General features: G+C 40.1%; 1 pseudogene; it reads left to right on the top strand.

The window, feature by feature from the left end:
• The first annotated feature begins 7,262 nt into the window (after window positions 1-7,262).
• Window positions 7,263-9,106, top strand: LOC142446751 (olfactory receptor 56B34-like; annotated as a pseudogene).
• Window positions 9,107-15,691: the final 6,585 nt, after the last annotated feature.

Genomic DNA, 15,691 nt, shown 5'->3' with positions numbered 1-15,691 from the left:
TTAGATCCCCTTACAAACATAGAACCTTTACAACTAGGATGAGCATATGACTAAAAGTCATACTGCCAAGCCAAAAAGAAAAGGACTGTCTTGTTCCATATTCATATAACTTCTTAAATTCATGAATGCTATTAAAATATATTCTCCTTTGAAGAAATAGTGAAAATGGACCAAAGAAAGCTAAGAACATTATGACAATGAATTAGACTTCTTATGACAGGAAACATCAGGGAAGGGGGGAAATGTGTTTTCTTAAAGTTACATTATTAAGCAAATTTTCCATCAATTAGGAATGTGTATATAAGTGACACAAAATAATGCTGGCCTAATTGAACTGAAGTCCATTTATCCCAAGCCAGAAAAAACAGTGAGGAGGGACAAGAACACAAAAATGAGGCAATATAGAGTTTTTGTTATAGTTGATATCAAGTGTGTTTGGCACATGGAGGCCCCATTAAATCTAAAAACTCTCTCAGATAGTTAGTTTATTGTGCCAGCCTGGCTGACAAACACATATGGGATTAATTGAAGGGCGGAGAGAAAAATGGCTCGGTGAGCCTCACCTTTCTTGTCTCTCGCACTTTGATCATTGGACCAGTGTGCGGCTGCCTTGCTTGTTCTGTGCCTCAATTTGCAAGCTACACTACCTGTGGGACACCTAGCCTGTGAACTATGTCGCTGTCATTTGAGGTCCCTTTAAGACTTGCCTCACCAGAGAATTGAAATGTACACCTCTGGAGCTGGGGACTGACGGTTGGTGACCTGGCTCGTTGGTGACCTGCCTTGCTGTTTGCTGCCTGTGCTGGGATAGCCTAGCTCTCTCTACAGAGGACTACCTGGCGGCCCTCAAGACTTGAAGGACTTCCAGTGTCTCACAACTCTCTCATGGGAGTGAGTTGCACTGAGCCATGTGTACTGCTTTATAATTTAACTGTTCATTTCTTGTGTTATATATCTATCTATCTGTATATAATTTAACAGTTCATTTCTTGTGTTATCTATCTTTATATATATATATATATATAATTATCAGCAATCAGGTTTTATCTCTCTAGAGAACCCTGTCTAACACACCCTCAAATAAAGAGACCTTGTCCATTGAGGAGGCATCCTATAATGCTACTAATGGTTTATACTGTTAGTCTTTCTACCCATTTATCCCCACAGGTATCTTTGTCACTACACAATAGTGGCTGTTCACAGAAGAAAAAGAAATATTCACACTGTCTTCCAAGGTTATCCCCCTCTATGGCACTGAGTAGCACTGAGGAGTTTATCTGACCACCTCTGGCTTCCCTTTCACCCAAAGGCAGAGGTCAAACATGCCTCCATCCTCCATTTTTGTTTACCTATTACAGTACCAACTGCTCCTCTCATGACAGTCTGCTTTTCTGTTGGGTTTGATAATTCACTGCAATGGCTACATAGAGCTCACAGTGAATACTCATGATAAAAGGGACTTATGGGGTATATGTGGGTAATAGCAAACTGTTATTAGAGCAACAGTTTGAGTAGAATGAATTCCAGTACATTCTATAGTGCTCAGCCAGAACCTATAAAGGAATCAATAGGTAATCATTTGAACAAGGGAGACATAAAACAAGGGAACGCTGTATGGTTAAAATGAAGAAAGATGTGCATCAGGGTTGTATCCTTTCATCATACTTAATCAATAGGCTGATCAAATAATTAGAGAAGCTGGACAATGGAGAAGAACGCAGCATCAGGATTGAAAGAAGGCTTATTAACTACCTGCCATATGTAGATGACACAAGATGGCTTGCTGAAAGTCAGGAAGATTAACAGCATTTACAAATGAAGATTAAGGATTATACCCCTCAATTTGATTATCGTTCGATGTAAAGGAAACCCAAATCTTCACAGTTGGACAAAAAGGTAACATCAGAATAACTGGAGAAAAGATGAAGTTGTCAAGGTTTCATCTTGTTTGGAACTATAATCAATGCTCATGGAAGCAGCAGTTAAGAGATCAAATCACACACTAAATCTGCTGCATGAGGAACTCTTTAAAGTAATGGAAAACAAGGATGTTACTTTGAGGTCTCAGGTGGGCCTGACCCAAGCCATAGTGTTTTTAGTCACTTCATCTGCATGTAAAAGTTGGGCATTGAATAAGGAAGATGGAAGAAGAATCAATGCAATTGAATTATGATTTTGGCAAGAATATTAAAAGTACAAGGGAAATAACCAACAAACCTGTCTTGGAAGTACAGCCAGCATGCATCCTAGAAGGAAGAATAGTAAGACTTCATTAAGTATGTTATCAGGAAAGGTCAGTCCCTGGAAAAGGACATCATGCTTGATAAAGTAGAGGGGAAGTGAAAATGAGAAAGACCCTCAGCAAGGTGTGCACAGTGGCTGCTACAATGGGCTCAAACATAACAATTGTGAGGATGGCACAGGAAAAGGAAATGAACCAACTCCACAATACCTGACAACATATGGCAAGATAACAAGTCAGGATCCATCAGCAATAAGGAATATCATTGACTCACAACAGCACTTCACCTCTCCCTGTATCCAAATCTCTTTCTGGTCATTGGTATCTCAGTCACTCGGTCCCTTGTCCTGTCTTTGGACCAAGAAGCCCTACAACTGCTCTGCTTCACAGTTTCATAGTCTCAGGACTGCTCCTGTGTTCTATCTCATGGTTACATTGCCTGAGTCTCTGGTCCCGGCCTGACTCCATTGCTTTTATTCAGGGCTTATTCTGAGCCACAGTTTCTGGTACCTTTGTTCTTGTCCTCTGCAACCTCAGACAGAGATCTCAAATGTGCTTCACACGTTGCTCTTCTTCACTTCGTGGTCCCAGGAATACTCTCTCCACTTCTGAAGTGGTTCTTATACACAGAGACTTTGATGGAAATGTGGTTTTTATCTTTTGGCAGATCATACAACACTCAAGGAAACATAGGATGGTGACTTGGTTTATACACTAAAGTGGAGACTCAGAGACTCGGAATACAACCCACATTAATCCTACCCATTAAAATGGCAGAGAACTCCTTCCAAAATGGGATTATAACTATAGACACAGAGGCTAGAATTTATAAAATATCATATAAAGATTATGGCTAGATATGCCATGTTAAATAATTGACTATGTCTCCATGCATTAGACCTACCAAACTTTGAGGCACTAATCCACTTAACCATTTGCACCAATCAGGAACCCCTCACAGTTGTTAAGGTTGCTCAATTGTGTCATCCAGCAACAAGGTTCCAGCTATTTGTCTACCCTGGTGGCACTGTGAAGTGTTGGACTTCCGTCATCAAGGTCATTAGTTTTCCCACTGCACATGAAAGAGATGAGACACTTTGCTCCCACCGAGAATTACAGCTTCCCCTGTGTAATCATGAGGTGTAGAAGGATCAGGAATCAGGCATCAGAAGACCAAAACTAAACAATCAGATCGATGCAAAAGAGGGGGTGTGGAGTGGAGACCAAAAGCCCATCTGTAGACAACTGTACAACCCCTCACAGAAGGGTCACAAGGGATAGAAGAATCAGCCAGAGTGAAGTATAGCCCCTATGAAATATGCACATTCCTTTAGTTCTTAAATCCTTCCTCCCACCCTCCCACCCCACTTTAATAGCCTCAGTTCTACCTTAAACACCTGGCTAGACTGAAGCATATACACTGGTACAGATAAGAGCTCTCGGCGCATGGAATCTGGGACAGATAAAGCCCTCCGGAACAATAATGGAAGTAGCGATACCATGAGAGCAGGGGAAGGTGGAAGGAGAGGAGGAGAAAAGGGGAACAGACTACAGTGATTGACATATAGCCCACCTCCTCAGGGGGATGAACAACAGAAATGTGGATGAAGGAAGATAGTGGACTGTGTAATATATAATAAATGAAAATAATAATAATTTATACTTTATCAAGGGTTCACGAGAGGAAGGTTGAGCGGGTGAGGGGAAAAGGAGGATCTGATACCAAGGACTCAAGCAGAAAGAAAATGTTTTGGAAATGATAATGGCAACATATGTAGAAATAGGCTAAATACAACTGATGTATGGATTGTTATAAGAGTTGTAAGAGCCCCCCAAAATTATTAATAAAAAAGAATTATTGGCTCAGAAACCCCATATAGGGTCTCAGAACTGACTTGACACAATGGGTGCAATGTTAAACTCTAGCTCATAAAACTCCATGCTCAACTTCATATTGTAAACAAGATTAAGAAAGGGATGAGCAATGCAGTATCAACATACTTTTACTCACATCCATCTGATTGGTTGAACATAAATCAGAAGGAAGATTCAGAAATTGAATATTTTGGCTTCCCAGACTCTATGATAGAGGACAGTTTTGGAAAGGTAGTTTTGAATGGATAAGCAGTCCACTAGCCATGATCCGAATTCTACCTTGCAGGGCTGGATAGGGCAGAGGTTGTACACTGGTACATATGAGGGCTGGAGGTATAGGGAATCCAGGGTGGATGATACCTTCAGGACCAAGGGTGTGAGGGGCGATGCTGGGAGAGTGGAGGGTGAGTGGGTTGGAAAGGGGGAACTGATTACAAGGATCCACATGTGACCTCTTCCCTGGGAGAGGGACAGCAGAGAAGGGGGGATGGGAGACTCCGGATAGGGCAAGATATGACAAAATAACGATGTATAAATTACCAAGGGCACATGAGGGAGGGGGAGCGGGGAGGGAGGGGAAAAAAAAAGAGGACCTGATGCAAGGGGCTTAAGTGGAGAGCAAATGCCTTGAGAATGATTGGGGCAGGGAATGTATGGATGTGCTTTATACAATTGATGTATGTATATGTATGAACTGTGATAAGAATTGTATGAGCCCCAATAAATTGTTTTTAAAAAGTTGACAATATCAATTCTTTCCAATTTTTGATGCAATATTTTCAAGCCATGGAGAAAATTATGATAGATTCCCAGTAGTAAATAAATTCCAAAAGTCTCTGAAGCAACATGACAGACTGCACTCACTGCGGGCTCTTTCCAACCTGAATCCCTGCAATGCTGAAAAGACAATCAGGAGTAAATCGATGTGAGGTAACATGATAATGGTGGTCTTCTTAACTACGGAAAATGTGCAAAACTTTCTGCTGTTTTCGATCTTTTTGTTTGTTGGCAAGGAACTTCCTGGGGTCTATACCCATATTTCCATTTTCCATTAACCTCATTGCTTTCTTGTGTAGTTTTGCATAGCATGTTGACATTTTAGACACTTATATTTGGAATTATCACAGAATTAACTCTGTTTGCTAGAATAAGTGGAGAGGAAACCCATCCTAGACAGAAGAGAGAATGCACCTTCTTCCAGCAATTCTGATTAAATTACTTGAACATATTTAACAACAATGTAAGAATAATCAAAACCAATAATTTAAGACCAAACAGGATCAAGTGACAAAGGGTCAGTGTGAGCCATAAAATTAATAAAAATATGTCTGTGCATGATAAATGCCTCCCATGCTCCCAATCAATACCATCCAAAAACCCAGATATGAATGGAAGTTTATTGATAAATATAATTCTGTGTGTCTTTATGAATAAAATAATTATTTAAAATATAACTTCAGACATGCTTTCATTATTACTTTCAGAGGTGAAAGAGGAAATAAAGAGTGCTTCTAGAGGATACTGGTGAAAACTTGTTGGTTGGAAAGAATGCTGAAATTGAAGACAAAAGATTAAAGGTTCATTACTTATTTGTGATTTCAATATATGATTCTTCCCTAGACATATAAGTCAATGCCTGGTTCCTCGTGTGTGAATAAAAAAGTCCAAATCAAACCTACTGCTGCCCTGTTGAGCATGGCCCTGTGTATTACAGCAAAGAATAGCACCATAGGGGTTTCTTGGCTGACATATACACAGAATCTCATCCAGAGGCATTTCTTCCATAGTCCTTATGAGTGGTTTTGAGCTATCAACCTTTAGGTTAATAAACAAAAATACAAACCCATTACTAACCAGTTGATGCTAACTCATCAGACCTCATATGCCAGGGAAAAACTGCCCCTGTGAGTTTCTGAGCCTGAAGTAGAAAGCACCGTCTTCTTGGAATAGGAAGCCCAGTCTTTCTCCCTCAGAATCGCGGGTGGTTTGGAATTTCTGACTTTAAGGTGAACAGACCAATGTGTAACCATGATGCCTATAGTTAAACACAAACTGTTTACACCGACCAGGAAACTTTCTATGTGAATAATAACAATAAATAAACAAATGATAGATAGATAGATAGATAGATAGATAGATAGATAGATAGATAGATAGATAGATAGATAGATAGAATGGTTTTCATTTGAAACTATGTGCCAATAGGCACTGTTTACAAAAACCATATGGTCAGAATTCTCATTATTGCTACTTTTTTCCTCCTTGCAGATCACCAAGGATGGAAGCAACAGCCCTATCTTCCCTTTCCCTGAAAAATCTTCCTAGTGTACATATCTCCTGCTTTGTGTCCATGTTTATCATTAATACAACGTACCCTTAGAGAGCATAGAGTCACTACATCTTCCTTTTTATTCTACTACAATCTCCATTTGTGTTACTCTGGATGGACTAGAGAAAAAAAATTGCAAACACGCATATGTATATAAGATATTTATATACATGAGCAGTTGAACATTGAGAAAACATTCCAGCCCAGTCCAGATCAAGTCAATAAATCTGATATTAGCCTATATGTCTGATACCAATCTATAAAGTCCTCTTCAGACTCATGAAACACATACAATGAAACCAAATGCAGGACTATCACAAGCCAGTGGGTAGAAAGTCTTTGGATCCAGTGGCATTGTAAACATCTCAGCACTGGCAGGGCTCTCTCTGTGGCTTCTCCGGCTTCAGAGGTCTGGTTGCCTCCATGCAGCTTGTCTTCTGCAAATGTCTCCCAGGGAGTCGCAGAGAGTGTGTGTCCACTTCAAGAAGGAATAACCAGATTTCCCAGAATTCTCAAGAGAAGGTCATGCCCACAGAAGTCTCTTTGGCTATCTCCAGATTCACAGCCTAGACTCCACCCCTACACTTTTAATTCTTAAATTGACAACAGATTAGGTGACTAGCACACCATTGTAAGATCTGATTTGGGAATTGCTTTTCTTCTCTGAACACTTTCAGAGGCTTAAATGGAGTTGAACAAAATTTCTGACTAAAGGGACTATAATACATATTTTAGTCATTAGCTGAGCTAACTGAAGCTTTGTTTTTCTTTTCTCCTTAATTCAAGATAGATGCTGGGAGAAAGCGATCTCACAATATGGATACCACCATGAACACAGCCAATAGCTCAAGCTTTCAAGTACCTGAGTTCATCCTGTTGGGATTCCCAGGCATTCATGAATGGCAACACTGGCTCTCCCCACCACTGGCTCTGCTCTACCTCTTAGCTCTAGGCGTCAATGTCCTCATCTTGATCACTATCCACCAGGAGCCTGCCCTGCACCAGCCCATGTATCAATTCCTTTGTGGCTTGGCTGTAGTGGTCATTGGCCTGGCCACCACCATCTTGCCCAAGATCCTGGCCATCTTCTGGTTAGATGCCAAGTCCATCAGCCTCCCTGAATGCTTCACTCAGATTTATGCCATTCATGTTTTTTTATGCATGGAGTCAGGAATCTTCCTCTGTATGGCTGTGGATAGATATGTAGCCATTTGTTATCCTCTTCAATACCCTTCCATAGTCACTGACACTTTTGTGGTCAAAGCTACACTCTTCATGGTGCTCAGGAATGGTCTGTTGACCATCCCAGTGCCTGTACTGGCTGCCCAGAGACGCTACTGCTCTAAGAATGAGATTGAGCACTGCGTGTGTTCTAACTTAGGAGTCACCAGTTTGGCCTGTGATGACATAACTATTAACAGGTTCTACTAATTAACCTTGTCATAGGTTGTGGGTGGGAGTGATGTGTGTCTGGTCTTTGTTTCCTTTGTTTTGATTCTTCATTCAGGCCTGAGCCTGAATTCTGCTGAAGCAGCATCAAAAGCCCTGAGTACCTGTAGCTCCCACCTCATCCTCATCCTCTTTTTCTATACAGCCATTGTTGTGGTAACTGTCACTCACCTGGTAGGGAGAAGGATCCTCATCATCCATGCTCACAATGTCATCCCTCCAGCCATTTATCCCATGGTACATGAGGGGCTACCCCAAAACAAAACCCAGACTTCCACTTCAAACCTCCGTAGTTAGTTGCTTTTTGGTTTTTTTTTACACCTTCAAATTACTCTCCATTACACTTAACACATTTGTTAAATCTGTGATTCCATTCTTAGAAACCTTTTTCAGACTTCTCTGTTTGGGTGCCTGACAGTACCTCCCTTGTTTTTTGTCTTAACCTCTTCTCAGTCATCAAATCACAGTTCCTTCATGTCCCTCTTCATTCACGGAAACAAAAAGAAGTTGCTCACAGAAAGGTCAGGTGAGTAAGGGTGCCTGGGGCTTTTTTTTTTTTTTTTTTGCCAAAAACTGGCTCACTGAGATGGCTGCATGAGTCGGTACAGTGTCTGCCAAAAAACAGGCCTTTTTGTCACACACAATATTTTCAGAACCTCTAAATAGTAAGCTTAATTAACAATCTAACCTGGTGGAACAAGCACCACTATGAGTTGACATTTTTGTTCATTCAAGAAGTTGACATTCAGAAAGAGGTTTGTCATGAATCGACATTTCATCTTTTTTGAAATGAGAAAATCACTCATACACTTGAGCTTTTCCCATACTGCTGTCCTTGTAAGCTGTATTCAACATGACAATTTCTGCAGCATTTTTCATGAGTAGGAAACAAAATTTCACATCCTCACTCCATTCTTTTAAAGCAGACATCACAAAATAGCAATGCTCAAGCAAAACTGCCTTTACATAAACATTCACAGTGATCAGAGAGAATCTTCCCAGGGGATGCCACTGGGTGCACTAACTCAGAGAGAGTTGCTTGATATTTGCCTAGTAGGGGGAAAATGCACACTACAAAAGTTCCTCCAAGTGGAGCTTTTTCCTTTTGAGCGGACAATATGGGTAATCCCTCATATGCCCTTAGGACCCAGAGCCTCAGAGTGGGCTTCCGGAAGGTGATTGAATTGAGTATTGATGTGTCCAGGAAGTGATCCAACTTTAAATAACAGAATATTATATCTGGCTTATGTAAAAGAACACAAGTTTTGGAACCTAACCATCCCAGGTTGGAATTCCACTTCTCCCATTTGTTAGGAACATTGAATTAAATTATCCTGCATTACATATCCTTAGGATAGAATTTATTCTAAGAATTTCACAGATATGAATTCTTAGTCCCTATAACAACTTTACAAAGCAAGCACATTATTTTTAGACTAGATATGAGGTCAAATAGGAAGAAAGCAGTCAAGTTCCATAATTCCTACTCTAAACTCTCTCCAATCCCCCGCAACACTAATTTAAAAATAGCTAAAATTATAAAATAAGAAATAATCTCTAATCAAAGGAAAGTACATATCATATCTCTTTTTATTGTCTTCCCTTCACCCAAGTTAGTATTAGTCGACCTGTAAATTAGTGAGTCAACTTCCTTTACCCCACCCACCTCACCTCAAATAACCAACCAAGAATGTTTCTTTCTGTGTAAAGAATTTTTTGACTTATTACAATAGTAGTCTCATACACCATTTGTCATTTACCGATGGAGTATCCCATTCAGCATAATGTCCTCCAGGTTCAGCCATGACAAACAAGTTATCAATTCTTGAGTCAATTTACATGAGAGCACCAAAAATATCTTAGTACTCAATATTACTTGAAATTCTCTAATAGATAAAAAAAAAAATCCTGATCTGGTATATGGGAGAAAGAGGAAGTTTTCTATTCCCATAAGGAGTTGTAGTATCACTCAACCTCAGGAAGAGAACACAGAAGATACAGTGCTATAGAAATATGTGGCAAAGAATCTAGATGGTGCCCGGCTAGCAGATAAAATAACTTCTGGGGCCTTAAAGGTTTGTCTCCAAACAAGCAGCCCTCTAAGAGAGATGTTAAGTCCACATGGGAGAAGCACACCATCAGTAGACACCAAAGGGTTGGAACTCCTGGGATCCAAATTTGAAGGAGGGATCAGGATCAGAGGCTGAATCCGGTGTGCAGAAGATGATGGATGACATTGGGAACCCAAGGTTTGTTTGTGAATCTACATAGGAAACAAGCCTCCAGAGAACTCCCCTATCTAAAATTGAGGGATGGGAGGAAAATGGTCACTAAACAGAGTGCTTGGGAGGGAAGAATATAGAAGATCAAAGGCATAAATCTGAAGAATTAAAACTTTGCTGGTAGAACCCCCTATGATGCAAGCTGGACCTCATCTGGTTTCCAAATGTTCTATATTATTGATTTGCACTGTCTGTGTTTGGTTTGCTTGTGTTTTTCATAGTAGAGTGTATCTCACAGGTGTATGGGAATGGAGGTCACCCTCTTGAAGCTGTGTTATATGCTCTTTTGATTTTCCATATATGAAACCCAAGACTGATGAACCTATAGGAACAGGAAGTAGAATAAGGGGTCTGGGGAAAGGGGTACAATGGTGGCGGGGGAGTAAAAGGGAGATGTGTCCGAGTCCACGTAGGAAAATAATGGTTGGAAAATGATTGTGAGACCAATTGTACAATTCTACTTGACATAATTGAAATACAGAATGATGTTACATGTATATAATTCCAACTAATTAAAAAACTACATCCTTGACAACCTCGGGGGGTGGGGGGGAGTTACAGTATCAGAAACCCACAAGGACAGTGCTACCCTATCCTATAGGGTCATTATGACTTGGAATGAACTCAATGGGTGCTTGGTTTGGTTTAAGTGTGTTTTATGGTTTGATGGGAATAAAAGACAGCCAAAAGCCTCTAAAGGGAAACAAAAGATAAATGATTAGTGTCTGGGGACATTGGAAAATTAGTTTTTTTTTTCCATATCAAAATACAGATTACTAAAGGTGGAATCTTTTTTTAATTTTAATAAATTGTTTTATTGGGGGCTCTTACACCTCTTATAACAATCCATACATCAATTGTATCAAAGACATGTGTACATATGTTGCCATCAACATTTCCAAAACATTTTCTTTCTACTTGAGCCCTTGGTATCATCTCCTCTCTCCCCCCTTCCTTCCCCACCCTCCCACCCTCAATAATTTATAAAGTATTATTACTTTCATATTTTATATGGCCTGCTGTCTCCCTTCACCCACACTTCTGTTGTTTGACAGCCTGGGGAAGGGGTTATATGTTGATCACTGTGATTGGTTTCTCCTTTCCCCCATTCTCCCCCCACCTTTCCCCCTACCATCATCGTATTGCTGCTCTCATTATTGGTCCTGAGGGTTTTATCTGGCCTGGATTCTGTGTGTTCAGAGTTCTTATCTGTACTAGTGTACATGCTCTTGTCTAACCCAATTTTTAAGATAGAACTGGGGTCATGATAATGGAGGGGAGGAAGCATTAAAGAACTAGAGGAATGTTGGATGTATCGTCAGTGCTATACTGCACCCTGACTGGCTCATCCCTTCCTTGTGACCCTTCTGTGAGGGGATGTCCAATTGTCTACATATGGGCTTTGGGTCTCCATTCCGAACCCCCTCAATCGAATTGAAATGGTTGTTTGTGTTGTGTCTTCTGATATCTGATACCTGATCCCATTGATACCTCATGATCACATGGGCTGGTGTGCTTCTTCCATGTGGGTTTGAACGCTTCCCTGCTAGATGGCTGCTTGTTTATCTTCAAGCCTTTAAAACCCCAGACTCTATATCTTTGTATAGCCGTCTATATCTGTCACCATCAGCCTTCTTCACCACATTAGCTTATGCACTCATTTTGTCTTCAGCGTTTGTGTCGGAAAGGTGAGCATCACAGAATGCCAGGTTACTAGAATAAAGTGTTCTTGTATTGAGGGAGGAATTGTTTAGAGGCCCAATGTCCATCTGCTACCTTAATACTTAACCTATAAATGTATGTACATTGACCTATATCCCTATCATTATATATCAATATATTTACATATGTACATGCCTATATTTATACCTCTATAAATGTCTTTTGCCTCCTGGTTCTTTCCTCTATTTAAAGGTGGGATTTTAACTCCAGAAAGAGTTACTGGTAATGTTGGAAAACTCTCCTAGCCCCGTCACCATGGCACTATGCGGGTTGAAGAAGAGAAGCCCAACTTGTGCCAGTAAGCATGGAATTCATATCTGAGTGCCTCCGGCCACAAAACTAAAAGAATTTCATTGTCTTTACTATTATACGGTCAGTGTGACAAGGAAGAACTTCATTATACCGATAAGAGTAACAGCCCAATTATCTGCTTTAAACTATTTTTAACAGGCCACATATAAGAAAAAAGGGATTGGCAAATTAAAATAGTACACTAGGGTGGAAAGAAAATTCCTGATTTTCTCTCCATTATGATGTTTGGTCTGTCTCTGGAATAAGTTAAATTTTAAAAATAATAATAAGGTAGTTGTGTTAGCCTGGGTTAACTAGAGAAACAATTCATAAACACATATGTATAAGAAAAGGCTTTATCTAAAAGAGCAGTTGTATATTGAGAAAACATCCAAGCCCAATCCAGATCAAGTCCATAAGTCCGATATTAGCCCATATGTCTGATACCAAACTATAAAGTCTACTTCAGACTCACAAAACACATGCAATGACACCAAATGCATGAAGATCACAGGCCACTAGGTGGAAAGTCTTGTGGATCCAATGATGGTGTACATATCTCAGCGTTGACAGGGTCTCTACGTGGCTCTTCTAGCTCCAGGGCACTAGCATAGCGCAATATGTCTTGTCAGCAGGAATGTCTACCAAGGAGTGAGCCTGTGTCCCACCTCCAGTGAGCAATTTATCTCAGCACCTCCAAACGCTGTCATCGAGCTGCAACCTGATTGACAGGCTAAATTCCACCCCTTCACTCTTAAGAATCTCAAATTGACAGCATATTATATAACTAGCACAGTAGGGTTGCATCAAAGTCAACTCGTGTTGATGCCATGTGTGTCAGAGTACTGTAGTAACTCTTTACAAGAGCAGAATGCTTCATCTTCCTCCGTCAGAGCTGGTAGATTCAACTGCTGACCTTATGGTTAATGGACCAACTCATCACCACTGTGTCACCAGAGGTGCTGCACCTGACCATGAGCCATGGGATTTTTCAATACCCTATAAGCATGTGAGTTTAAAAGTGAATAAGGAAGACTAAAGAGGAATTTATATATTATAAATATGTTGTCAAGGAATATTGAATATACCATGACATGCCGGAAGAACAAGCAACTCTGTCATAGAATTAGAATAACCAGAATGCTCCTTAGATGTGAGATGTCTTAGATGTGAGATATACCTGTGTATATCGGGTATGTTGCCAGAGAAAACAGGCTCTGGAGAACATGATGCTGATGAAGCAGACAGTGGGGGGCGGGGGTGGGGAAACTTTAACAAGATAGACACAGTGGCTGCAACAATTGGATTTAAAATAACAATGATTTTTGAGATTGGCCTATGATCAGGGTGCATTTTTTTCTTTTGTACATTGGGTCACTATAAGTCAGTACTGCTGACTCAAGTGTCCCTACAATAGCAGCTTATTTCTTTATATTATGTTTTCTTGTGTGTGCATTTTTGTTTGTTTAATCGGTTGTTTTGCTTTCTTTCTGCAATTGGCATCTGCTGAAATGATCCCATTCATATCGCTCCACAAACTCCCTATTTTGCTAATGAGAAAGTTTCAGTAGATGCATCTACTTTACAGGTGGTTGGATTCAGAAATTTATGTGCACATTGCAGTTTTCATTTCTTGTTCCATCTGCCCATATTATCTATCTATTCAGCCTTTCCCCCTTTTGAATTCCAAACTCAAGACAACATAGTATGTGGCCCTTATATTTCCCATTGAAAAAGGACCCGAGAATCATCTCCCATTCCACATGTTCTTCCACAATGCGGCTTATCCCTGTGATGCACTTATATAAATAGAATGTGTCAGAATTCTAGGCCAGAAAAATTCATGAAGTATCCACCTGCTTCTCTTGGAATGTTATTTGAATGCTTCCTCCAGGGTGTTGCCTCTCTCAGAATCCAGCTACCATCCTGTGAAGAGCCACATGAAAAGTTCATGCATTCGTACTTTAGTTGACAGTTCCAGGTGAACTCAGCCTTAGAATCATGACAGCCCCAGAGCCATCCATGTGACGAATGACACATTCAAGTTACTCCAGCCCTTAGCCATTTGACCAGCCTCAACTACTTGAGTCTTACAAGCTAAGGCCACAGACAGTATAGAACAGAAGCAAGTCATTCACACTGTATCCTTTATTAATTCATAACCCAAAGAATTTATCAAATAACAACCAAAAAGTTCTATAGCACCATGATTGGAGTACATTTGAACTAGAACACTAGCTTTTACTGCTTAAGGAATACTGAAGGAAATTCTAACATAGGGATAATCCAGCGATGGTAGAGATACATTGTGAGTTATATAGACTTAAGAATCTTCCTTGAGTGATGGATATTTTTCAGTAGAAAAAGGATGAATTAAGTCCAAGTAGCCTGGAATACAAAGTTATCCATCTGGTGGGCATCTGGGAGCAGGGTTGATTCGATCTAATCCCAGAAGATCTTTGAATAAACCCCAAGAATATGTAACATAAGACTATTAGACCTTCGAGAATTCTTGAAATAGACTGGGGAGGGACTAGAGAGCAGCACAACAGAACCAGGGCATCTGGAGGATCTTATATATACAAGAGCCCAGTCTCTAGGCAAGCAAAGCCACAGATCTGGTCTGAACAACAAAACGCTATGCCTGAGTCCAGGGGAACAGAAGGGAGGGCAGCACTAGCCAGAGTTTCTCTTCACAGTGTGTCTGGAATAAGTAAGTACCTCTCTGACTTGCTTCTGAGAGGTGAGAGGATGGATGTGGTTCCCGTTCCTGGAATTCTGTCCTGGCCTCTGAATTTGCTTATTGCCTTATCTTTGGCTCCCTTGTTTGGCTTTTCTTGTTTGATTGCATACATCCAGTGAATTCCTTCTCTCGATCTCTTCACATTCGTAGGGAATAAGAGATGTGATATAGGAGGAAAGATACAGGCTCTGAACTCTAGCATGATCACACTTGAGAAAATTGGAATTTCCAGTCAGAAGACTGAAAATAAAACAACAAAAACAAAATTATTCACAAAATAAAGGAGAGTATTTAAGGGACTCTCAGTAAAAATTCTGTGAATAAAGATAAGCCACAGTATCTAGGATAATAAATTCTACCTCCAACTTGCTCAAAACAAAAAGGAACTTCCAGAATTGCTGGTATAATAGTCTATAATTTATCAAAAGTTCATGAGGGAGGAGGGGAAGGGGGAAGAAATGGGGAGCCGAGATCAGGGCCTCAAGTGGGAAGAGAATGCTTTGAAAATGATGATGGCGGCATATGTCAAAATGTGCTTGACACACTGGATGAATGTATGGATTGTAATAAGAGATGTAAGAGCCCCCAATAAAAGTATTTAGGGGAAAAATACATACTTAAAGTGAATTATACCTTGATTCTCATGAAATGTTATGAACATATTAAATGCCTATGCAATCATATGATCTCATAATTATCATTAAATTATTTTTTATTAATCAGCTTATTGGAGGCTCTTACAGATCTTATAACAATCC

The sequence above is a fragment of the Tenrec ecaudatus genome, chromosome 4, assembly GCF_050624435.1.
Source record: "Tenrec ecaudatus isolate mTenEca1 chromosome 4, mTenEca1.hap1, whole genome shotgun sequence".
NCBI classification, from domain to species: domain Eukaryota; kingdom Metazoa; phylum Chordata; class Mammalia; order Afrosoricida; family Tenrecidae; genus Tenrec; species Tenrec ecaudatus.
Note: the sequence above shows the minus strand (reverse complement) of the source record. Positions and strands in the feature narration are given on the sequence as shown.